This window comes from Cygnus olor, chromosome 3 (assembly GCF_009769625.2).
Source record: "Cygnus olor isolate bCygOlo1 chromosome 3, bCygOlo1.pri.v2, whole genome shotgun sequence".
Lineage (NCBI taxonomy): Eukaryota > Metazoa > Chordata > Aves > Anseriformes > Anatidae > Cygnus > Cygnus olor.
In genome coordinates this window covers 120075152-120101072 of record NC_049171.1, presented here as the reverse complement: position 1 = coordinate 120101072, position 25921 = coordinate 120075152, and the positions used below count along the sequence as shown (strand labels likewise).

At 46.6% G+C, this 25921-nt stretch overlaps 1 long non-coding RNA gene across 1 annotated transcript in view; it reads right to left on the bottom strand.

Moving 5' to 3' along the window:
• Positions 1–2592: 2592 nt before the first annotated feature.
• The window catches only part of LOC121067951, a 29135-nt gene continuing 5806 nt past the window's right edge, over positions 2593–25921 (bottom strand). The window contains exon 3 of the long non-coding RNA XR_005818523.1: positions 2593–10662. This is a non-coding gene — a long non-coding RNA (uncharacterized LOC121067951). The remainder of the gene's footprint in view (positions 10663–25921) is intronic.

Here is a 25921-nt window from a genome sequence, read left to right as displayed (position 1 = left end):
GGGCTCTGTGCAGGTCCTGACACCTGGGTTTCTCTTAAGAGCTGTCAGCAAAGCCTACTCAGAGAGCCAGTGCTACCCATGCTACTCACCCTGGGCTGGTAGCGGGAGGGAGAGTCTCCACCTGGGGAGCAGGGGAAGGGTGCTCAGGGGGACAGGGCACAGCCACCAAGGAAGCCGCTACAAGCTACCAAACACAGAAATCACGTCACGCTCGCAAAGTCACTAAGGGGAAAACAGTGGGAGGCTGAAAAAGTACTGCAGAAAAGCATCCTGCACCTCAGCCTGCAACACCGGCAGCACCGCTCAACAGTCACATGGGACGGCTGTGCAACGAGTCTGCGCACACCCCCTTGTGCAAGGGCTCACGTGGCAAGAGATTTTGGCTGCTCAAAGTGTGCTGACAGCACAGAAAATTCACCTCTTTGCTGCTGCCTTCGTCTTGAGTTACTTATTTACGCCCCCCCCCCGCAGCCTGCCCGGCAGCAAAGCAGCATTCAGGTCTGCTCGCGTCTGGCTGGTCCCTGGCAGCACACCCCGGTGCGGCGTGAACACGGTGAACGCCTTCCTCCGGGCTGCTTTTCTTGCCGAGCCCATCACCTGCACAAGCCCAGGGCCTGCCTCGCACAGCTGAGGTCAGTGGCAGGGGGAAAACAGCCCATCGGGAGCCTGCCATTCTTTCCTCTAGTGAAGGAAGGAGAAGATGAACGCACAGCCCCAGCCTCACTCTGCAGAGTGTACCATTCTGCGAATAAACTCTCCCCCTATTTTTCTTTTCTGCAGTACAGGAATTGCATCTTAAACATGTTCAGAGGTTGATTTCGACCCATGCCTTTAGCTGCAGCCACGACACAACTGATAAAGCATAGATGGCAATGGTGGTGCATTTGAAAGCGTTCTGGAGGACCCGCGCTACCTATAGCAATATCGCCTATCCAGAGGCTTTTGGTAGATTTTTCTCCTCTTTTAAGCTGTGTTTTCCCCACTTTCATGAATAAAATATACGTGTAATTCATTAAAATAAAATTCCAGTGTGCAAGACCAACATGGAAATGACACGAAACTATGTTAAATGTTCATATACCCCACAGAGCTGGGTGGATTAGGAAAAACCTAGCAAAAATAGAACGACACCAAAACACTCATGCAAACAGCTCCCATGAGGAGCAAAGCAGGATAAGAAAGGCTAGGAAAATAAAACTAAGCATTCCTTGCACGGATTTCAACACTGGGGGTTAAGCAGAGTTGAGTTCTCCTTTCCACCCTCATTCCTACGTCGAGTAGGGAACTATATCGATTAATCTTAAACGAGGAAGTGAAATGCAAACAAGAAATGTGCTGTTTTGGGGGCTGATCCAAATTCTGCTGAAACCAAGACTGTGTTTCTCATCTAGTTCCATGGGCTGGGAGGTGAGCCCTGGCTGGGCATTTCCAAAGAACGGAAGAGCAATTGCCATGCACAGAGCCAGATCTCGGTCCTCCACTCAGGACAGATCACACCAGAACTGCAGGCTTTTCCTGTGGCTCCAAAGAGCACATAGCCAGGATTGCACCTAAAAGTCTCACAGCACACTTCAGATATGTTTTGCAAGAGAAAAAAAAAATTCAAAACAAAAACCCAAACCTCTCTGGGCAGTTCAGCTTTTGGATGAAGCTGGACCACAGCACGAGTGGACCACAGCACGAGTGGACGTGTGAGAGCAGAGGCGCTGGACTCTGCACCCCGGGGCTCCGAGTGCTTTCCCCACGCCCCGGGGGCAGCGACCCAGGCAGACTTGGCTGCCTCCGGCCCACGAAGAAAAGCAAACAAGTGAGATGCCAGGAGGGATAACAAAACAGCACCGTGCGTGCCTGCAAGTGTTGCTAAAGCCGACAAACCATGCTGCAGACAACTGGGACGTGACTTCAGCTCTTGAGGTTAGTGGATTAGATTTGCTCGGCAATCCCCATATAATTAGAATTTTTGCAGCTAGAGCAGCGGAGCCAGGAGAACACAAGTGTGTGATTTGGGGATGGAAAGGGGCAAAATGAGATTCTCAGCTCATTTAAATCCAGCCCTGATAGACTTTTCTGATTCTCACCAGAGTGCTTGATCTTTTATATAGTAATACAAGTGCCAAAACAATGCTTTTATCTGGAAGTAGCCCATTTCTGCTAAACCTAGAGAAAGCAAGGGCACTCACTCATGGGCTTCATTCCTTCCTGCTTTCCAGCCAACATATTTGTGTTCCACGCAGCAAGAAGTGGGGTAGGGATGGGGGGCAAGGCTGCAATGACAGAGGTGAAAGGATGCTGCTGATAAAGCAAACAGCACCACGCAGATGGATCTGATGCTGGGAGCACATGTGTATTCCTCAGCGTCTCTGTGCATTTGATGGAAACCCTCACATGGCAGATGGAAAGTACTGCTATCATAACGTACCTAGAATAGTGAAAATAGCGTAGTTTTAAATGAAAAAGAGAGAGAAGAGAAGAGAAGAGAAGAGAAGAGAAGAGAAGAGAAGAGAAGAGAAGAGAAGAGAAGAGAAGAAGAGAAGAGAAGAGAAGAGAAGAGAAGAGAAGAGACCTAACACTAAGGAATGGTATCCACTGAGGAATGCCCTATGATACTTTGATACTTTGCAGGAAACACAGGTATGCTGGAAAAAGAGTAGACCCAGCCCATCAAGGGGCTCACCCTGACCTCCAGTACTTCAAGCAATGCCTAAGGTTTGAGCAGGAGGTGTAATTAATATCCCTTCCAGGAATGGCAAGGTCTTTGCTCCAATACCGAGGATCTGGGTACCATCACCTTCCCTGTTACACGCCCAGCACCAGCCTGGCCATAAACCCTTATGCTAAATCACACATTTCTAACAGTTTGCTTCATTCTGTGGGAATCCCCCACACTTCGGTTTCCCTGGAGGGCCCGTTTGCCCTTCCCCTATCAGAGAGGCGAGTATTTGAAAAACGCTTCCTCCTGACCAGTCGTTTCCATTCTGCTTTCACCTTACAGTCCCTCTCCCTTTACCAGCCAGTGAAGCCAAGCCTTTCATGCCCTCCGCAGATGAACGTTTTTTGAGCTCTCTGATCATTTTCAACTCTCTTCTCTGAGCCCTGTCCAGGTCTGCAACCCCCATTCCAGCACGAGCTGAGACTTCACACAAACGGCTCCCCAGATAAAGTTGCTGTGTGCTCAGAACACTTCTTTTCATTCCTTCCGCATCCTAATGAGAATTTTCCCCACTATTTTCTGGCTGCCTTGTGCTTCATCGAGCAGGGGACACCCCTCCCTTCTCCCCTAGCTGGACTCTTCCCCGGGACAAGCTCATCCCCGCAGGGGCAGGCCAGGGATGCTCCCACCCGCACCCCAGGGAGCATCCCCTGGGGAATTCCACTGAATTCTGCTTCCTCTTTGGACCATGGTAAGTGTCCAATGCAGCCACAGCTTGGTGCATGTTTCCCCAGGTCTCCTATTTGGATGCAGCTAACAGAGCATCTGTGACCAAAACAAGACACACAGGAATTTTTCCAAAGACATTCACCACGTTTTATCTCTTGCTGCTTTAAAGCACCCCGGTTTCACCCTCTGCAAATGCAATGGAAGGGAAAGGAACGGAGTTTGGCATTGCACTGGAAAGCTAAACACCTTTCCACCTTGCTGGTATGCTTCAAAACTGCAGCCTGCTCAGGATTTGGTATTTCTATTTCTTCCACTAGTAGCAAATAGAACAAAAACATAACCAATTTAGAGCAATAGCGCACAAAGCTCAGGCTTTAGCAATTTCCTCTAAATTCATTAATATGCCAGGGCAGCTGAAGGATGTGGAAAGGGCTGTGAAACGGCCTGATTGAGATTCCTAAACCATTTTATCATGAAACAAAATGAAATACAAACTTACCGGGGAAAAAAAGAAACAAACTTATTACAGGAAGATCTTTGCTGAATACATTCTTTAAAAAAATTAAATAAGCTCTTTTGAGAACTCTGCAATTTTACCTTTGTAAATGAAGCACAAGTTCCTATGTTCAGACAAATGAGTCAGGCTAGTAAAGGTTTTAATGAAGTAATTTTCAGATGCACATATAGTTATTTACAAAATGACTGGAAAAGATGTGCTTGGAGAAACTGCAAATGTTCAACAAGGTTATGTCAGGCTATACCACCTAAGGATCCCATCACATTGTATCCCACAGAAATACCAAGGGGAAGGGGAGCTGGCAATAACCAGAGAGTCACAAGGCTTGAAAAATACTTTTTCATCACTTGAAAATGTGTACTGAAAGGTAGGTAGCTGCACGAAAACATCAGCCTCACATTTAGTCATCTACAAAAACAACATCAAAATGGAATGGCAGACACTGTTAGGAAAGAACAACGCAGAAAATGCTGTTATACCACTGAACAGCCCCGCACTTTCCCTTGAGGGAGACACATCCCCATAGGGATGCCTGCAAAGGGGTGGGGAGCTCTCACAGCTTCCTGGGCTGGGGGTCCACAGGGTGCTGAGGTCCTCCAGTCCCCACAGGGCAGCTCCATCCCTGCCTTGCTGCTCCCGGGGCTAGCCTTGGTTTTTGCCGAATTCGACTTTTTTCCTGTGGAATTGGGTGGAAAATTCCACCCAAGTGCATCAGGGAAAAATCCAAGGGAAAGCCTCTCCTGAGGGGAAGCGTTGGAGCATTTTACGGTGATTCGAAACAGCAAAGCAAAACGTTTCAGTCTTTCCGAAATTAATTCTTTTTAGGGAGGAGGAGATTTTCTGTTTGGCAAACGGCTTCTTGTCCCGAACAAGAAAAAAAAAAAAGAAGGAAACAAAGACAGTGGTGTTCCCCACCAGCTCCAGCATCCCCCCTGCTCCTCCCCACCATACTCGGGTAGCTTAGGGCCGTGTACCAGCTTCACCCAGAGCCTCGAAGCACAGTGTGAGCGAGCCAGGACACACGATGGGGCAGCACCCGTTGGAGCACGATCTGCGGGCCCAGGGCTCCAGAGGGGCACACAGGTCTGGGGCCATCAGCCCAAGCGGGGGCTCCACACTGGGGCTGCACGCAGCAGTGTCCACGCACATCGTCTAGCATGTCTGTTACAAAGGGCTGCAGCACACAGAGCACCTGCTTAAAATTAATACAGAATTATGACCCTCCCGAGGGAGGATCGAATGTATTAAATTAGGCAGTTGCTGCAGGAAAAACGAACAGGAGGTTTTGCTGTTGTTGTTTCTTGTTTTGTTTTTAAATCCTCGAAAGAAGCGTGTTAGAAGCCAGGAGTCTGAGGAGGCACGCTTCAGACTGTTGTTTAAGAAACTTTCTGCCTGATTAAAAGAAATACATCTGGACCGCCAAGTTTCAGCCTACTGCAAATTAAATGATGGATAAAGATCACAGTAATGGAAGCAAAAATAGATGTTGAAGGTAACTATTCACCCCAAGACCTGTCATGAGAACACACTTCATGCACTCAAAGAGAAGTCCAAATGCGAAAATATGCCAAAATAGGGACAGATTAAGGTACCCGTATGACTAACATAAACATATCTCTTATTTCTTCTGCACTTCCTTGTCCCATCATCAGCTTGCTTCTACTTGTTGCAAGTGGACCCATCCTGTGCCAGTGCCTGCAGATTTCCCTGGGGCTAATCACAACACGTGCAGTGAACCAAAACCATTATGGGATCAGGGGCTTCTACAAAGGGCTTGGCGTACTTGGCAAAGCTCCTGACATTGATAAATAAAATAATCGATAACAACCAATATCACAGTTATATGACTAAGGGAAAGTTTGCTTGTTGTCAGAGTCTCAGACCTTAATCACAATTAAACACAATTGCTGACTGTTGCTTTAATGCTAGATTTATGGGCCAAAGCAAAGTCACTTGAAATCAGCAGGAAACTCTGAGAAGCGTATGCACTGTGAAACATTAACTCTATTTTATTAGTGCCTCATATTTTTACTGCTGTGATGCTTGGCATTTTTGCATTAACTTAATATTTTAAGAAATCCCCACCAGTAGTAGAGGAATCATTTTTCTCCCCCCGCCTCTTGCTGTGACAATAAAAATGATTAGTGCAGACCAAACCCACGGAGACGATCCAGAGGAGCCCTTTTCAGAGCTGCAAAAACATGCAATAATTGATTTTAATCTCTGTGTAAACTGATTCCATATGTGCCACTGTCAGCTGCGATGCCTCAATTAACCCAACACATCCAAAAAGTGAGCACAGAGAGGGGCGGGCTGCAAGCTGTATGGGCGGGTGCCGTTTCTTGCTGTTGCCAGTTTACCCATGGGCATCTAAATGGCTCTGCTCATCTCTGCTTACACGTTCATTGGTTGTCTTATTAGCAACTTACATTTAAGTGTAGTTGTCTTCTTAATTTCCTAAGAAAAGGACAATTATAATTCCTTCTTGATTCTGAAAGCCTCTGAAATGCCTCCTGCCTTCTTCAGGAACCCTGAAACACACCCATGCAGCATAAACTAACCATGAAAAACTGCACGTCTGCGCCTCCCCATACATCTGCCCTTGGACAAGTCTTCTCCTGTCCCTCCAGTGGCCTGTCATAGAGGCACAACTCCTTCATTACATTAATATGACTTTCTGGGCTAAGTATGTACCTAGGACCTGGAGGCAGTGAAAAAGGCAGGGAGAATTCTGACACGACGCTCCAGAGCGTTCCTGTAGCTCCAGGCTTTTCTTGGAGAATTTAAGTGAAAATCAATGAACTTCTCCTTTAGTCATGGTCTTCACTTGGGTGCTTTCCTCCCACGGAAATGCCAGATGTCACAGCGGCACACAAAGAAAATAATACAAGGTTGAGGTAGAGATTGGCGTTGCTGCTCAAAGACTGGTTGCCACGAAAAAGAAAGATCCTTCCAGCTGGGTCAGCCCCTCGCGGCCCAGAAGTCAGTTGAAATGGTTTTGGAAAGGGATCCTGGAGATCACACAGATCTAGAAGCTGCCAAACCAAATATTGCTCTGAAAACCATGCTGCTCCACGGGACCTAAGGCGAAGGCGTTCCTCTGCAGACTGCTTCTCCCACCACAATGCCTCCTGCATCGCATGCTGAGCACACGAGACGGGGCACGGCAACCAACAGCACAAAGCCATCCCGCAGAGCGCCTCAAACCATCCAGGGGTGTCCTCATGACAGCTCCAGTCCTGTGTTTGCAGAAGCGTCCCCAGATCCACCGAGCCCCATTGTGCCCAGGTGCCATGATCCAGCCCCCAGGAGCCAACACGTCCCTTCCCTAGCTGGCCAGGAGGTGACCTTTGGATAGCCACAGAGGCAACAAACCCGCCTTTCATCAGCTTCACCAGCAACTCTCTTTCAGGTCTCATCTCCTCCAGCTCCGGGGACAGAAGCAAGCTTTGGGAGGGTCACGGAGAAGACACTGATGTTTGTCAAAGCCACAAACCAGCCAAAAAAAAAAAAAAGGCCTGAAGCTTTCCAGTGAGCTGTTATGAATCCATGATTCATAACAAAAATAACAGAGGAAAGTAGTCGATTTGCTTACTTCTCCCCTGCGTTACTGGCAGATTTTGTAACATTATGTACTTTTGGGCTTGCATCCAGACTCACAACGCTTAAATGTAGGAAAAGAGAGGTTCATCTCAAGGGGGATCTGTGTGTAGATGGGCAAGCACAGAGGAGCGAGCCAGGTCCCTGGCTGGTGAAGAGCTCTGCCAGAAGACCCGCTGGCCAATTCATGCCATGGGACCTTGTCCTGGGTCACACCAGCGCTGGCGGGTGCCTGGGCACTCCACGGGAAGGGCTTCAGGCTGCAGCCCCCTCCCTGCTCTGGTGGCAGCCTGCGGAGACACCTTGCTGGCTTGCTTTGGAGGGTGGCAGTTCAATTTTCAGCTCTAGAGGCGTCATCCGCTCACATTCAGCATCTCACAGAATGAAGCATCTCCAGAGCTTTAAAGGGATTTACTCGCTTCAGCCACAGTGGAATGAGAGGTCTGCAGGATTTCTCGTGTGGAGGCAGAGGGGCAGAAGTTGGGTGTTACAAACAGGAAAAAACCCTGAGGAAACAAAGGAATGCCCTTGCACAGCCTCTAGTAAAAAAAAAATATATATTGATATAGATATATATGTTTTGTTTGGTTTGTCCTGCTTACAGGCTACTTGAGCAGAAATGCAGCAGTCAGGCACTTTATCTGGAGCCCAGTTCTAGTACTGTCAGACCCCAGGAGTTCAAAAGTCATCAGCTAGCTCCAAAGAAAATAGAAGACAGGGTCAGAAACCAGGAAAACAATAATAAGAAATGTAATAAATCCTGGATTCTTTTCTTTTTCCTTCCCATTTTTGACTCAGGATCTTTTCAAGATTTCCTCTACAGCTATGAAGCCTAGAGGCGTCCATTTGTTAAGAACACAGTTATATGTAATAACATGACTCAAAAGCCAGTGCTTTAAAAAATACACCCAAAGCTGTCAAGGCACGTGCTAAATAAATTCAGAATGCAGCATTCCTAATGGTGCTTAGGCAGGGGAATTACTTGTGCAGGTATGTATGCATGGGTCCTTTTTACAGGGTTAGCGCAGTGATTTGCGATGTTTGGTTAAGCCCACATGCCCCACACAGCACCCGAATCCTGTACTAAGCCTGAGGCCCTTGGAGGCTTCTGTTGCTCTGGGGTTTGGAGAGATGACCCACTTTTGCCAGCAGGTGTTTCCTGAAGGAAGAAGATGCTCAGCACTGTTTCCTCAAGGCAGTGAAAAACCTCCTTTTGCCACCAGCACAGGTGGGCGTGCTGAGCAGGTGGGCATGCACAGGCAGCAGGCGGATGTGACAGCCCCTCCAGGCTCAGCCATGCAGTGCAGCAGGACAGACGCCTCCCATGTGAGGATGCTACTGCAGGCACCCAGGCTGTGGCTGGTGTCTCCAGGCAGCAGTGCTCCTCATGTCCCTGCACCGGTGTGTGGGGCAGGGGACCACGTTGAGCTCTTGCCTCCTGGCTTGCCCCAGGACAAGGCTCTTCACTCCCTCCAGAGCCGTGGCTTCCACACCTGCAGCCCCAGACGGAAATCTGACCCTCCAAAGCACGCGTCACGGCACATCACGTGCCTCTTGGTCAATGCGGTGCGAACAAATAAGGCCGAAGGAATGTGAACATGAGTTATTGCCCTGCGAGCGTCTTCTGTTATGCAGCGCTTTGGCATCGCTTCCCCTTTTGCATCCGGGTCTGGCACAACTCGGTGCTGGGACACCCGGCCACCAGTGTCACCGCCACGCCTGGTCCCGCGGGGACAGCCTCCTCCCTGCCTCCGCTGTCACTCTTGGCTCCGAAGCTTCACCTCTCCTCTGAGCGAGCTCCTGACAGCACCTGCTTCCCTGCAACATACAGACATCTTGGCATGTGCCTTCCTGACAGCGTTTTGGAGCAGATATTCATCAACGCAGAGCCTGGCTGCCAGTGGAAGCCTCCTGTACCGTTTGGCACTCGCATCCTGCAGCTGCATTCCCACAGAGGCGGCTCTCCACCCAGGTTCCATCTGACTGCACTGCTGTTGGACTTGGTTGGATCTTTCCAGCTCAGGCTTAATGCTGTTAAAAGATCCTTAACGACTTGGAGAGGCAGCAGGGTTGCAGAAGATGGCAGAACTTCGGGGAGCAAAATGCAGGGGGGCAAAAGCTCCAGTGGCTGCTTGCCCTGTGTCCTCCCTGCAGAGTCCTTAACTAAGAGGCCCATGTCCTCCCAGATTAGTTCTTAGCAAAAAGTGGGGACATAGCTGCAGGGATGGCTTCCTCTTAATTAAACACCCACTTCCCCGTGAGTAAACTCTGCTGTAGGAAGCTCTCCAGAATGCTCCCCACAGGTGGGCAGCCAGCTCTGTTTTAATGCTGGGCGGGCTGGGGCAGCTCGGCCCCTCTGGACCAGCCCCACTGCCCACCTCTGCCCTACAGGAGCTGGGGCAAGCCCCTGCAGCCAGCAGGCAGCTGCAACAAGGACTTCTCATGTCTTATGACTTTTTCCGCATCAGAACTGTGACCAAGTCAGGAACGGATCCCAGTGGTGCCACAAAATTCAAGCAAGTTATAAAGGTTTGTTTTTCCCTCTTAATTCCCACAAGCACTTCGCCCTTCTGGCTGTGCAAACTTTCAGCCACCCATCTCCTTCCGAGGACAAGCATTTGTGCTGGCTGCTTTTTAACCCCATGCAGGGCAGCAGCTTGCCCAGCAAGCAGCTCTGTCTGGGGCCTAAAGAAGCCCCCAAGAGGAGCAGAGACCAAAGGCCAAGCTTCCCCTGGTCTCAGCCATCAGCAGGCAGGGAGCCATGTGGGACCATGGGAGGAAATGTGTTTACAAGAGAAAGCACAAAATCTGGCACACAAAGTCTGCATCGCTCCAGAGAGGCTTCTGTAGCTGCCATTACTGTAGAACAAGGCAAGAAGCAGGCACATCAGAGACCACGGACAGTGTCTGCCAGCTAGATGACACGTTAGAGTTAGAATGGAGAAATTCTTACATATGTCAGGAGGAATGACAGGAGAGAACAGCTGCAACATGAAAGACTGTGAAGCAGATTACATTTGGACCAAAATAAGTTTAAGATGAGGCTCTCCTTTGAGCTGCTCCTTGTTTCTTTTTTATCTGTTCCTAAATATTTTGTCATTGGGTAATTTCTGGCTCTGTTCTCCATTATTGTCTAGTTGCTGTGTTTTCAGTTAAGGAGATTCACCTGTGAATAGACACAGAAAAGACAACTGGGCACCAAAACGAATGCAAACGTTTCTTGACCTCAGCTTAGTCCAAGGTTTTCTTAAGCTACAAAAACACCCATAACATTTTAAAGTAAGGAGACAGATCTGTATTCTTACAGACAGCAGCTACATCATTTTTAATTTGTGTTGTCTCTTGCCTTTAAGCAGTTCCCTTTCTGATCACAAGGCAGAAGAAATACTGCTCAGCTAAGCAGACTTTGTATTCAAATCCAAAATTTTCCAGTAATCACAGATAAATCTAGCAACTCAAACCTCTTTCTTTTTTAAATCACTGATATAATTTTGTCTTTACACTTTTTAAATTCTTCCCAAAAAAACATGTTTTTTTAAAAAATCATCACTTCCAGGACAAGATCTCAGTGTTTCTTCCCCAGAGCCATGACTCTTTGGAAGGAACTTTCAGGGCAAAGCCTGTTTGAGCTCATCGGCAGAAATGGTTTCCTGTTGCTCTCTCCTGGCACGAGGCCGCTCCGGGCTGGAGTGTTACTTTCAGTGCTCCCCTCTGGATTTCCAGCCACTTGCAATCTGGGGCTCATGAGGGAAGGCTTGTTCCCTCCCCCTGAGGAAGGTCAGCGAGAGGGACCACCTTGTCATGCTGGTTCACATCACCACCGTCTTGGCTTTCTCCAAAATACTATTTTTGCCAGTAGAAAGGTTTAATGCCCTACAAGGCAGCCGCAAGCACATCAAGCTGACCAGTGTCTTCCCTGACCAAGCAGCAGCAGAAACTTTTTTCTGATGAAGACATGGATGCTCCTGGTTGGAAGTAGCAAGTGATGAAAAGAAAACACCAAGATGCCCTGCCTTAGTCAAAATGTTATCTATTGTACCCTACAGTGACTCTTATAGACATCATACAGAACAAAATGCAGCATCTTGGAAAGAAGACAGCATTGCCAGGTATACTCCTGTGTGTAAACGAACACAGAAACCCAATACCAAAAATCAAGCCTAATCCAGCTGACTGTCCCTGGGTTAGGACAAGCTCTGCTTTTAATCTCAATCTAAAAATCAGTGGTTGGTGGGCACGGCACAGCCCCACTGAGCCGCTGGCCGGTGAGGCAGAGGCACCGCCAAGCCATCATCGTTGAGTCGCCTCGTTCAGGACAAAGCTCCGGCTGCAGAGAGCCAGGCTAAATGAGAGCGGTCTGGCTCTTGCACAGAGCTGCACAAGCCCCAGAAAATCAATTTTCTGGGTTTTGTGTAATTTTCCCCTGGACAGAAGACAGAGTCTTTGTTCAGCCTGGCCTTTCGAGAAAGGTTAGGGACTCAACAAGAAAGAACTCAATTGACCCGAAAACAGAATGAAAAACCACCGAGCTTTTAACAGTGAGACAGAACTTGGATTTCTTGACAAGTTTTTAGCAGAAATGTTATAAAAAAGAAATCCAAACCCTGAATCAAGAAGAGATCCATGCTCCTCCCTTCCCTTTCATCGCTCCTCACCCCAGAGCCCAACCTGTTTCCCCTGGGCAGAGCCAGCAAAGGGAAGACCAGCCCCACGCTGCTGCTCCCCGTCAAGCCAGAGTTTGGCGTGACAATCTGGCCGCTAAGCAGTTTGCCTTCTGTTCGTTTTTTTTTTTTTTCCTTATTTTTCCAGTAGCCAAGCTGCCTGGAATGAACGACCAAGGCCAGTGTGCCATGGGAGAGGCTTCGAGGCATTACCACAGGGCAATAAACATGGTGAACAACCTCCCTGCTCCTGCCAGCCCCCCAGGGATGGCAGCAGCACACACCGGTTGTTGCATGCAGGAATGGACAGCAGGGAGAAGCCACAGAACATCTTCCCTGCTCTGCTGTGCTCCTAGCCCAGCCCAGGGCTGCAGAGGGATGCCAGGAACATGTCCACACGCCTGCGACAAACCCATGTATGGCGTACAGCAACAGCATTTGCACTGATTTGTGCTGGAAATAACCATGGTGGGATGAGCACAGCGATGCTACAGCTGTAAGTGAGAGCACAGCATTACTGTGGTGCTCCTGGCACGGTCACTGGTGCATTATGGTGTGCCAGGGACTACCAGCAATGATAAATATTGCACCAGGCTGCAACATGCCAACCCCCTGCTCCCTTCCACCCAGGAATAGCTTCATGCCAATATAGCAGGCATGGAAAGGATGTCTGGAGACCAAGGCCTAAGAACATGAAATTCTGGTGTTTTCTTAGGTATTTTTCTCCCTTATTTAAGAAGAAAATTCCCTCTGAACTCCATGCAGACCACATTTTCCATGTGAAAAGAGAACGACAATTTCTTGTGACTTGTTCCCATTTTCACCTTTGCCCTGGGAGAAGCAGAGGTCCTCCTCTGGCTGTATCCCCTGCCCACATTCAGAGCATTTAAGGGTTTATACCTGTGGCAGTGTTAAATCAGGCTGGACTTTAAATCAATGACAAAGAAACTGGTGCATTTTTGTGCACATGCATCAAAGACATTCAGAGATACAGCTGACTATGGCAGCTTTGCCAGCCCTAAGCACTGAAATACTGAGCCCTAGCTCTTAAAAATCATGAATACCTTCGACCTTCAGCCACAAGCTCTCAAAGATATGAAAAGACTAGATTCTCTTTGAAGCGGACTTTCAGCCACCCTCTTTTTCAGGCTCAGCTCTCCTAACTATTCTCCCCTGCAACCAGAGTCAGAAAAACACTTTAAAAGCCTAGGGCACACACAGCAGTGGGATGCCAAGTGCCCACTTCTGAAGGATGACAGCGCATATCGTGAAGTGTGCGCTGGAGCTGCGTTTGGCGATGCAGCCCGTGCAATCTCCATCAGAGCTTCAAAGCGAGTCCCATTATGCATCCTCCCAGAACAGATGCTGGCAAAGAGCAAAAGGACTGACCAACCAGCCCTCCAAGCCAAAATCACTGCAAAGAGAAAGAAACAGGCATTCGAAGTGGTAGGAGACATGATATTCTGACAATGCTGCAAGGTCATTGCTTTCGAGATGGAGCAACTCTAACACGCAAAGAATTTTTTTTAAAACATTGTAAATCACAAACACCCTTAGCGGAAGAGCTTGCACCTAACTGCAGAAGAGGCTGTAGCCTCTGCTCCAGTGGAAGAATATATAAACCCACATTAACATAAGGAAAAAAAAACACAGGGCAGCATGCTCAGGCACTGCTGGGGGCAGCCTCAGCTCGTGTGGCAGTAAGTGAGCTGCTTCGACATTTACTCTGAGCTTTAGGATTAAAAATTCCCTCTGCATGCAGGGGATGCTGGATCTCAAATCACAGAAATGCCATTTTACCAAACTGATACCACTCTGCACTGAAACAGTGAAAAAAATATAGTAAACTGTGCTTCTATAGCCACAATCTGCTTTTTACTGTTTGTACTAAATACACTTTCATGTTAGAACTGAATAAAAGAGCACTTAATGTCTAATTTTGCAATTTACATTTTCTTCCTGACAGCCTTCACTCATTTCATGGCATATGCCAAGTGTGACAGCCAGCACTTGCCAGAGGCAGCGCTGGTACATCTGATATTTTACAGGTGATAAGGAATGTATATTTCTGAGTTCACTTGTTTGTGAAAAGGAAGAATATATATGTATGTGTTCATATGTATGTGCATACATACATAAACACATAGGTAAGCATTTGTGACTAACAAAGTGTTTTGTCTAACATCAGAAAAATATTTAGGGTATTATGTCCTTAATTTTCTAAGGGAAATCTTTAGTGAGATCTAATATCACCAGAAAAAAAAAAATTAGAAAAAATCAAATACTCCATTAGTCAACTAAAAGAAAGGAGCATTGACAGCAATAAGCCCACACTACAGACCCTCTGTACTTGAAGACTAAACACATTAGTGATACACCACCTCTCAACCTGAATACAAGGTGTGAAAAGTGCCAGAAGAGAAAAAAGAAGAGAAAAAAGAAGAGAAAAAAGAAGAGAAAAAAGAAGAGAAAAAAGAAGAGAAAAAAGAAGAGGATTTTTTTTCTGAGTTATCTTCACTTTTCTCTCTGTTTCCTGCTCCCCCTTTTCTTTCTCCCAGGTGGGGAGGGGAACAAAAACACAGAAAGGGGAGGCTACGAACCTGACTCAAACCTGAAGCTGTTAGAGGCAAATCCAGGTTGGTTTAACTGCCTGGGGCCAGCGCTCTGCACACCACACACTGCCCAGCTGGCAGCAGCATCCCCACAGGTGATCGGAGCCGCACCTCCAAAATCCCTCTCATCCTCCTCAAAACCATCCAAACCCGCACAGCACTATGGTTTTTGTCTGCTTGGTGAAGCCGACGAGTTCAGAGCTATTCCAGCTCTCTGTAATTGGAAATGCTATGCAAAAAATAAAATATGTCAACAGTTCCCTCTGCCTGCCTAGCATCTTGAAAGGCCAGCAGATCATTATATTTTTGCCCTGCGACTTAAAAGAATTACAGCCCCAGCGGTTACTGGGAGAGCAGCTGGTTCAGAAAGCTGCTACGGGTAAACCTGTCAGAGCTCATGAGTAAACATAACGTGAGTACAGACGCTGTACCGAAGGAGGAAATCAATTGCTTTTTCTCCAAAATAAAAGGAAGAGTTTTGCTCAGGGCAATGTGGAATATAAACGTGCAACTGTTCCACATTAACTGCAGCATTCTTCTTTTTACCACCCAATTCTCCCTTTTATTCTACGACAAGCAGTTGAGGTTCTCTATTGCACATTAGGGGCATCCGAACTGGAAATCATTAAAATATAGATTTCATTTATAGTGGACCTTCTGTGAGTGGAAGGAAAGATTGCCACAGCTTCCTGAGTATATGATTTAATGATGTGTTCTGCATTTTCTTAATTTTCCACATTTTAAAGGCCTCTGTTCTCTATTTGGTGGAGGAGGGCTCTTTCCAAAGGCACGGCACACGCAGCCGCTGGAAGCCCGAAACCCAGGATGCCCATGAGCAGGACCTGGATAGATGCGGGGCAAAGACAGGGAGCTTGGCACTAGGGTCATTTGCTTTCTCATGAATGCACAAATTCTGCCAACGGTAAAGCAAAACCTTTCACAAGGCACTTGGTTGGAAAGGACACGACCTTCACACAAAACCTGGGGCGGCAAGACACCTTCCCAAGGGGCGCTTTGGGACAGAACTGTGCCATGCATGCCTCCCCCCAGCCACCCACTGAGGTTGACGGGCACAAGACAGAAATCCGAATTTCCCCTAGCTCAGTGGTTGCTTTGCCTTTTTTTTTAAAGGAAAAAAAAAGAAAAAAAAAGAAAAATGGTTGAAAAATATGGAGAGAAAAAAATGTTATCGTTTAAATAATATATATAATGCAGGAATGAGCTGTGCAGAGTACATGTCTGTTATGTATAACTTAAATTTATACCCATGGCAGAATGAAATCATCACTTAAAATAAAGTCAAATGTCCATTTTTCAGATTTAATTAAGACATCATTTTGATGGAAGCTAAGCTAACATAAACAAGCCAAGAGAGGCAATATGAAGAATGAACTGCATATAAAACCTGGAGCTCGTTTGTATGCCTGAGCTGCATGACTGAAGCTGAACAGTGTAAGTGTCTTACACTGAGTTACAAGTGTTCTCTGCTGTGGTTTAACGTACGAAAGGTAAATATAAAAGAGCTATTTTTAAAAATAATGGGTGGAATGAACTCTGGCAGCCTTGCTCCCGTGTTTTTATCTCTCTTAGCTTCAGAGGGCTTCACTGTGGACATGGAGCTTCCTAAATACTCCCGACCATCTATGCTGTGTACGCGGGCAGGGAAGGTCCAGAAGGCACAGGCGTAGTCTGTTGGCAAGGGAGGCTTCAAATATATTCATTTGAATTTACAGAAAAAGACAAATGGAAATCATGCAAAGCTCTTTCTCCCAGCTGACCAAGTAAGTCTCTCTGTAAATCCCGTGGGAGGCAGGCTCAGAAAACCATTTACTCCCATGGCTTCCTTAGTCTATGAGGGGATAATTACCAACTTTTAGTGTTGCTAACATACTAAAAATCACATTGTTACCAAAAAGCATACACTCATCTAAACAAATATGAACGCAAAGAGGCCCCGAGGTCTGGGTGAGGTGTTGGCCAGTGCCCCTCTGGCTACAGGCTCTGTTAGGTATGGAAATGAGCCCCGTGCTGATGCTGACATTCCTCTGCTAGGTCTTTCCTGGAGCTCTGGTACCCAAGGCTCCCAGGAGGAGCCGGGAAGCACCAAGGACGCCTCCAGAAGCTGATGTGAAGGAAGATGAAGCACCCCAGCATGTACAGTCAGCAGACCAAACATCATCAAGATTCCAGACGATGACAGCTGAAAGAAGACACGCATCTTTTGCACCACATGCTCTTTAGTGCAAAGCAAAATCACTAAAATGCTGTAAGCTGTCATTAAAACAAAAACAAAACAAAACAACAAAACCACAAAGCAGGGTGATGTGCTGGAGCTCAGACCTGCCCCAATGTTTTCAAGGGCTGAGCCACTTTTTCCTTAGTCATTTCCTTCCCCAAACCATTAAAGGATTAATTTAAATGTCACCAGAAAATCTGTACTTTTTTTTTTTAAAGAGGGCTTTTTGGTGCCCTCATACCATCTGTTGCAAGCAATAAGAGATGGTCACATCAAGCAACCCTGTGGACAGAAGGAACACACTGCATCTTGCACAATTCCAAAACTTTACCTTCCACAATTCCCACCGTCTCGAACTTGACCCGAAAAAGTGAGGAGAGGCACTCAGATCGCACCCTTTCCTCCTGAAAGTGACCGCAAGGAGCATGGCCCCGCTGCCACCCACAGACCCAGCGGTGCAGTGCTGGGGACACCTCTGCGGAGGTGTTGGTGTTGACCGCTGCTGCTGGTGGCTGGAAATGATTTGTGGCAGCTTTGATTGCAGGCAGCCGCCACACAACTATTTCCGAAACCCTAAAATTACTGCCAGGCATGGGACCCTTCCTTCATTTTCAGGGATGGCCACCATCAATAACCTGCCTGGCGTGGTGCAGTTCACAGGTTTTTGGCCACAGGCTGCTGGGCACCGCTGCAGAGGTCCCTGTGTTAGCACCCACCACTTCACCAAGGAGGCTCTTCGCCCGTCGGACGGGCCTGGGGGAGGTTTTCAGGAATTCATACAGGCCCCTGGTGGCATCTCCTCAGCCTCATCAATCATGTTTCACCGCTCACTTCAGCATCTGACTTGGGGCAGATATTCTGGGCCAGAAGGCTTGCATCTTCTTCAATGAGGACACACAAAGAGCAAGGCACTAATTTTAAAAGGAATGTGCAATTTGTTGAAATCGATGTTTTTCAGGGTAAAGGATTAGTATCAACACTTTTTCCTACTGCAAACAATTTCTGAATAAAAAAATGTTGATCTTATCAATTTGCTTCTTCACATTCAAAACCATCTTTGGATTTCCAGTGATTTTCATAATTGCACAAGTTAGGAAGACAGTAACGCATGATGGGCACAGGAAAGCATTCTAAACGAGCCAGTTTGAATGACCCAGAACCATTACACTCCCCCATTTTAGCATGTGCAAGTGATTTCAAAATCAACCTTTAATCCCAGTTTGGGACAGTTGGGACATGTTTCAATTTTCAAATATTATTTCTCCAGCGGCAAATGCATTTCCTGCCTTGCAAAAATGGCAATAAGCCACCTGGATCTCCAAAGGGCTGAGCCCTGGCGCTGAGCAGCGGCAGCACATCCCCTGCCCTACAGCAGCACAGTGTTTCGCTGCCTAGCCAGCCTTTTTCCCTGCTCTTTCTCAAACCTAGGACCCTGCAAAACCAAACCACCAAATCCTGCAAAAATGGCAAAACCAGCCTTTCACCTTCCAGACGTGTTCCTGTTTAATAAAGCCTTGTAGATGCAGAGCAGTCTGCAGCATGGAGCCTAGGCATAGCCTGGGCAGGTACTAGGGGCTCTACTGTAAAGAACTACCTTTTCCCCCATTAAACAGAAAAACCAAGGCTGCAGTAAAACCAACAGCAACTTATTTTATGAAGTGCGAACCAATAAACCAATGCCTTTAGATTACACAAGTTACTTCTCCTACAGAGGCTAATGGAGTGCAATTAGGTTAGAGACTTTCCCCCAGTCCTCAAGTGTTGTTTTAACGCATTGGCGATACCGGCAGATGCTGGACAAGCTCTGCCACCCGCTGCTGAGGCAATGTTCCAGTGACCCCAGTGTGGGGGTGGTTGGAGGTGCACAGAAGCAGCAAAGCCCTTTGATGCCAAAGAGAAAACGCAGAGGGGTATTTTTAATAGCTTATGATCAGGCTGACAGAGACACCACTGTAGGCACATGCCATGGTCTGCTGTCACGTATGCCCCTCACCTTCTACAAGTAAAACTAACGCCGAGAGTAAAGCTAACGACTTGCAGACCAAGGGAGAGGACCTGCCCATCCCTGACCCCCAGGGTCAGTACCATACTCCAGCTCATCTCTGCCCTACTGAAAAACTCTTCCGCAGGCAAAGCCACCCCATCGACCCTGACTGGCTCTGACCTGCCTTGTGCCCAGAGGCAAAGGAGAGCAATAAATCATAACAAACATCTTCCCAAACTCTTGTAATTTTTTAATTTTTATTTCTTGAGTGATGTGAGCATCCTCACAGCTTGTTTGGGTATCGGAGCTGAAATAATACCCCACTCATTTTCTGAGCGTCTCATAGTAGGCTGCTCTAGGGATTAAACCACTAGCTCCAAGTCTTTACAGATGGGCAGCCAGCATTCTTCTCTTGGCATGCACAAATTGCATCCTGTCTGGTGTGGGAGCAGGGCTGTGGTGCAGCAGCATTGACCGCCTCATCATCAGCCACAGCAGCATCACTCTGCCTTGTCATCTGCAGCAGCATCAACCCCAGCACCAGCCACAGCAGCACTGCCCAGCTATCAGCAGGGACCCCACGCGCCAGGGCAGCAGGAGATGAGCCCCCGCTCCCATGAGTGCGTACCAAGGCACCCCCACCAATTTGGAGCATGTGTGCCTTTCATCGCACGCCCTCACTTATCTGTGTTTATTATTCAGCACATCTCTAACAGCAAACGGTTTTTTTGGTAGGAAGTAGCAAGGCCAGTGTGTGTTTCATATTAATGGTCTTGTTCAGGGGGAAAAAAAAAGATTGATCTAAAAAAGATTCTCTCTAGAAACCAACGATTAACCAGCAGTATAAATCTCTGTAAGTGGAATAACGGCACCTTATCACCTTCTCCCCCCAGCATTGGTTGTGCTGTCATCCACTTCTAACATATTTTATTTTCTTCCCCATGTATTTTTCCCAAACTAAAAAAAAAAATCTTGCTTTTTTAAGTCCTACCTAGAAAATTTTCAGTTACATCATTTGCACAAATATGTTGTTGTTAACATTGAAAAACCTCTTTGCTTGCAGTTGTATATTTTATTTGGCTAAAAATGTGCTCATGTCTAATACATCACATGTCCTCTGGTGATACTATTTAAGCTAGAAATTCCAAAACTCACAAATACCGAATAGCCAAATGTTCCAGAGCAGTACTCGTATACTAAACATGTAATATATCTCCTTCTTCTCCAAACAGAAATAGATTTCTCTCTGATTTGTTTGATAAATTTGACCCAAGATTTCCATTTGGAGTTATTGGAGTTCCTACTGTTTTTCTGCGTGTTGGTGGGCCAAGCCCTAATCACCCAAATCTCCCAAGGAGGCCATAAATTACAGCAATGAGATGGTGCTTTGTATTCCTCCTGCTACAGGACAAGGCGGACTCGCAGCCACATATTTTGACAGGCATGAATTTAATTCATTGTTTTATGACAGATGGGAAAAGTGTACATGCTCATAGTGGAGATTTACGATCATTTGGGTCTGGAGGATTCTATAATTTGCAAGTAATGTGAAAACAGATGGATAGACAGACACCAAAGCGCAGGCTGACCTGTATATTCTCACCACTGGTTACAAATGGGATCCATATGCCTGGAAGTCTCTCTCAGAGAGATCTTCATTAGCGCAGGCTCCCAGATTGCAAAAAGCACAGCTCACTTCTTGCTGCAGGAGCAAGCAACTGCAAAGTCACATTTCTGAAGCCTTTGTTCATGTTGTTTTTTCAAGTGCGAACATGAAACTGCAGACACATCCATGTAATGGACATCAGCACTAAAAACTCACTCTGGCCTCATTGAGCTGCCCTCCTCATGGAAACTGAGCTTGGGGGAAGTCTCATCCAAATCAGCCACGGACGGGTTTTAGTGGTTTGATGCTTATCTCCACAGTCGTACAAAGTAACCAGATTTATACGGATGTGTCATCTCCTGTGCTTTACATATTTTAATGAATGTTGAGCAATGTCTTTTTCCAGGCATAGCTCAACTGTAAAATACTTTTCATGCCTTCGCCTGACGAATGAAATAAGGGTGACGGAAACACACATGAATTTGAAATCCTCCAAACTGAATGCTTATGTTTACTTGGTAGGAGGCAGGGGAGGATACCTTTTCATTGTTACTACCAGTAATATAACATTCAATCTTTAACCAGCTAGAGGCTGCAAGGTGCACAGAAGGCACCTCTGAGCTCATCCAATTTAAATCCTTTCGAATACAGCACATGAGAATTTCTCCGAGGCTGAGTACATGACTCTGCTTTTTCTTGTTACAAATCAGTTTTAGGTAGAAAGATATGCATTTCAATGTCTGTAAATAATAGACTGCAAATATAGAGCCATCCACACATTGAAGGGCCAGGTGCATGCATTTAGTACTGGAATTCCAAATAGACCCAGAGAAAACATGCTGAAGTTTTAAGTGTCAGCAACGCTTTGTAATCTGTTACAATGCCCTGGTGAAGTGGATTTCTTTCAGTACTGCTGGCAAAATGACATTAACCTGATCTTGGTGCAGTTGGAAAAGCAGAAGTAACACCAAGGGACTGTGCAGGAGTCATCCTGGCCAGAAGGAAGGAGATTACTTTACTGCAGACTCCTAACAGCACGGGTGCTGAACGGCTCCATAATGTCACTGTGAGCCACAAGAGCATGGCACAGGGGTGCCTGCATGGCCTGGCCCAGGATCCAGGGGTCTGGGTGTCTTGCTCAGCACAAACCCCAAGCCGCCCCATAATTCAGGCACAGGGAGAGAAGCCAGGTTTCTGGAGCCCAGCTGGAGGGCAACGCCACCACACCACACCGCCTCTTTGGGAACATCCTGTAGCCAAGCAGCTCCCAAAAGCCTCTCACCAGCATGACACGCAGCTCTCAGATGCACACCATGCTTATAAGGTATTTTCTACCCATTTGACTTTTTACACATGTGGATGCCTCTGTGAGACCTCCTGGAAAGAAAAGGTGGGGATCCTACTCCGGCTGAACCAGCAGCCTCTAAAGAGCAGCAGGGCAATGCCACTGTTTGCACCTCAGCTGTGCTGAAATGCCTCAGCCACAGGAGCACTGCACCTCCTCACCAAGCACCCCAGTTCTGGAAGTGCCCAGGGCTTTCCCTCACTCATTTCATTTCCACTGCTCTCAGTGACTCACAGGGGAGCTGTGTCAGGAAGGACAGTGTGACCATGGCTCAGCTGCCCCCATGCAAACCCAGCCTCGTGGGGTGTTGATTCACACGCGCCAGTAGATTAAATTTTAACTGCTTTGGTTTACAGCCTGGAGTTTTAAAATAAACTGGAATCAGGGCCAGTTTACTTTAATGCACTGGCCATAAACGACAGCAGCTCTGAACCAGCCCACGTGCGGAGGAGCTGGACAGGAGTCATGCTCCCACTGAGAAAATGGCACAACTGAGGTGCTGAGGGATGGGGCAGATCCTTGGGGGAAATCTTTTCACCAACCTGGTTTTCCTTTTGGTCTTTCCCCTGCCTGTTCTGGATTTTAAGCTGTGCAAAGCCAGACGTGAGATTACCATAGGAAAAAAATATCAACAGAAATATCAACAAAAATATCCAGTCCCTTGTGACTGGATTAGCAGCCCCTCTTCTTCCTCATCACAGAGCAACACAACTTGGAGTGCAAATTTTCCTGCCTTAGTCTCAGAAAGAAACAGAACTACAGCTGGGAATAAATTGGCAGCACTAATTATGGCATAGCATGACATCAGTCTTTTGGGCTGTATTCCAGAGAACAACATGACAGAGTATAAGGGATCCCTAGGCTATTGGGGGAACATTTCCTGGGAAGTTAGACTTATTTCAGCATCTTGACCTGGGATTGCAGCTGCAGCCCAGCCAGCACACACATCCCCCCCCAGCAGGGTTCAGCAGAGCTCCATATAGAGGCAGCTCAGCTTGCCTGAGCCCCCCCAGAAACCTGTGGCACTGCCACCACCAGCCTGCACAAAAGAGACACCCTTTAGTCCAGGGTAATTTGGAGAAATGCTCCTCTGAGAGCAAATAAACATCAAGTTCTCCTTACTTGCCTTATTATATTTTCATCTTTCGACTGTCGAGTTTGGGGATTTTCATTAGTGAAAATTACTAGAACATTGCCATTAAGTGAAAGGAAAATTCTCAAAAAAAAAATATGAGTCCAGTACCAAAGGTCTTAAAATAAATTTACAATGCTCACAAAAAAATACATAAAGCAGGCACGCTGACCCTCTGGCAAATACCTCTGAAAATACTGCTGTGTGCAATTCTGATCTCAGTCAGTTGTCAAAGTCTTCAAAAAATCCTGAAGCCAGCCATCACCAACAGCCTGCAATCAGCGGAACAGAGATATACTAGCACCAATTAACACCACTAAATGTAATGGGATAAAAAAAGGAGCTAATTAGATGTCTGAAAACTGATGTACCAGCTGATCATTGCACTGCCTGACGCAGACCTTGTTTAAATGCAGATTTCCATAGGCTTTTGGCAATCGGATACTGTTTTCATTTACCTGCAGGACTGTGAGAACCCATCGTGTACTACCCCAAACCCAGCTCCAGCACCTGGAGCAGGGAGTGGAAGATCTCTTTCCGCTGGGGAAGGGAAAGAGACAGGAGAAGGCATGCATGTTTATTAAGGACAGGGAGCTAGGAGGTTGTGTCTAATGCACCCAAAGAGATATTTCTGATCATACACAGAGGCAAGCATGAACAGCGTGCGCTACTTATTTCACACTGCTGAGCTCCTTACAGCTTCTCATTTAGTTATGTGATACTGCACAAGTTCAGCTTAGCATGTGTGGGACAGTATCTGCAGGAAAACAGAATAAACCAGATAGCTGTTTGTCCACATTTTACTTGCAGCACTGGTTCTCTCAGCAATTAAATAACTGCACTTCAACAGTTATTTAAAAAACTACAAAAGAAAAAGAAGCCACTTTGAAAAAGAAAAGGCAAGAAAAATCCACAAAAAAGGCATTTTGTTCACCTGAAAGCAAGTACCTAACTCACTGAAACAAAGCTTTCTTCCTCCTTTTAAGAATCCTGATTAGTGCCATTGTGAAAAAAATAGAACTGTACATGATATTTATATTGTAATACTTTGGATAAAATATATCCAGCTATCATTTAAAATAAGAGCTGCTCTCAGCTGAATGCTGGCAGACAGCACATGCCATAAATCCTCCTGCAGCACATTCCTAGCTGCCCTGTGGACCCACTGTCCGGATCAGGAGAAAAAACGGTGAATTTGTTGCTATATTATTCCAGCATAAGGTACTAATATTAGACTTCAAGGAAGCCATCTTGCACAAACACATTTCAATCTTTTAAATTGTGGCTGGTCAGGGAGCACCACTGAAAAAACATTTTACTGACACTCACAGTTTGTCCAAAAGGACAGACAAAAGCTGCAGCTTTTCTTCGCACTTGCAGGTTTGCAGTCTTCTAGTTAGCTTTAGTTTTACTTCCCCCAAACACTGAGAACTCTTCCAAAGTAAAAAGCACATTTAATATTTCATAAGAAATACCTTTTCCAAACAGCCACACTGTGAAGGTAAATAAATGCAAGGTTTCTAGAAAGGAGCCTGTAGGAAACCACGCTTTATTTTTCTATGATAAATCATTTACTTTGCAAATGACTGATATTTTGTGAGTTATGAACATCAGACGAATAGCTGTCTAGCCTGTCTAGCACTCGCTTGCACTGTTTCTTTTTTTCCTCATAGGAGACTTTTGTTGCACTCATTTCATTATAATTAACTATGAGCTGCCGCTGGAGAAACAGCACTATGGCCATCCTGGAGAGAAGAGGCCCACAAGAGCACCTGTGAGTACAGTGAGCAGAACTTTTCTAACAACACAAAAAAACAAAAACATGGACACCTTAGTTTTACACCAGCAAATGGCTCGGGCATTGAACACCAGCATCTTACAGTCACACCACTGAAATTACGATGCCATGCTTTACAGATAGGTCTTGTGCCACCTGCGTGGGGTAGGGGAAAGAGGGCAGCATCCCCTGCATGACAGATCCATTCCCCCGATGTACCTCCTATCTTTGCTGGCCCCATCATGCTGCCATGCTGCTGGCTGTACACCAAGGTGGGTGCGCTCTGCCCCCAGACCCCTGCTTGTCCTACTGGGTGCAGAACATGCTCAGGGGTACCCGTCCCAAAAGGATGAAGCCTGAAAGTCAGTTTCTTCAAGTAAATCAATAAGTATTTTATTCTTTTTTTCCTTACTTGCTTAAACATCCCCAAGCACTTATTCTCACATCTGTGTGTGCTCCTGTCCCCTCATCCACAAGCAGAGCACAAAACTCACAAGCTGCTCTTGCAGGGGGAACCTGGGACAGGGGCTTACAGCAGCAACAGGCTGCTGGCTGCACAAAGCCACCCACTGGGCAGGGCTCCGCAGCTTTCTAGCTTGTTGGTCAGCAAGTTAAGGTTTCTGCCTTCACACTTTTCAGACCAGAAATATTAAAGAGAGCTTTTCACATAAGACTTCAAAACAAAATCCTTCAGTTTAAGAGTTGTACTGTTTCTTCGGGCAGTTTTTCAATGCTACTATTTCACCAGATTTAATGAAATCCCCCTTCTGACATACAACACTGATTAAAAGGGACATAACATCTCCAAAACACTGAACACTTAAAAATTGCATCAAACACTTAAAGCCATGAAGACACCTTCCTGTACACTGGGTGGTGTTTTACTGCTCTTTGCAGATGAGATTTATAACTCAGCCATACGTGGTGATAAAGATTTATGACAAGTCTGAGGAGTAAGTCCCATTAATGGCATCTCAGCCACAGGGTGCTCATGCACCCCAAAAAGCTGGCCAGGTCCATGGGCACTGCTCCATGGCCTCGCCCTGAGCTTTAGATGCCAAATGGGATGGGA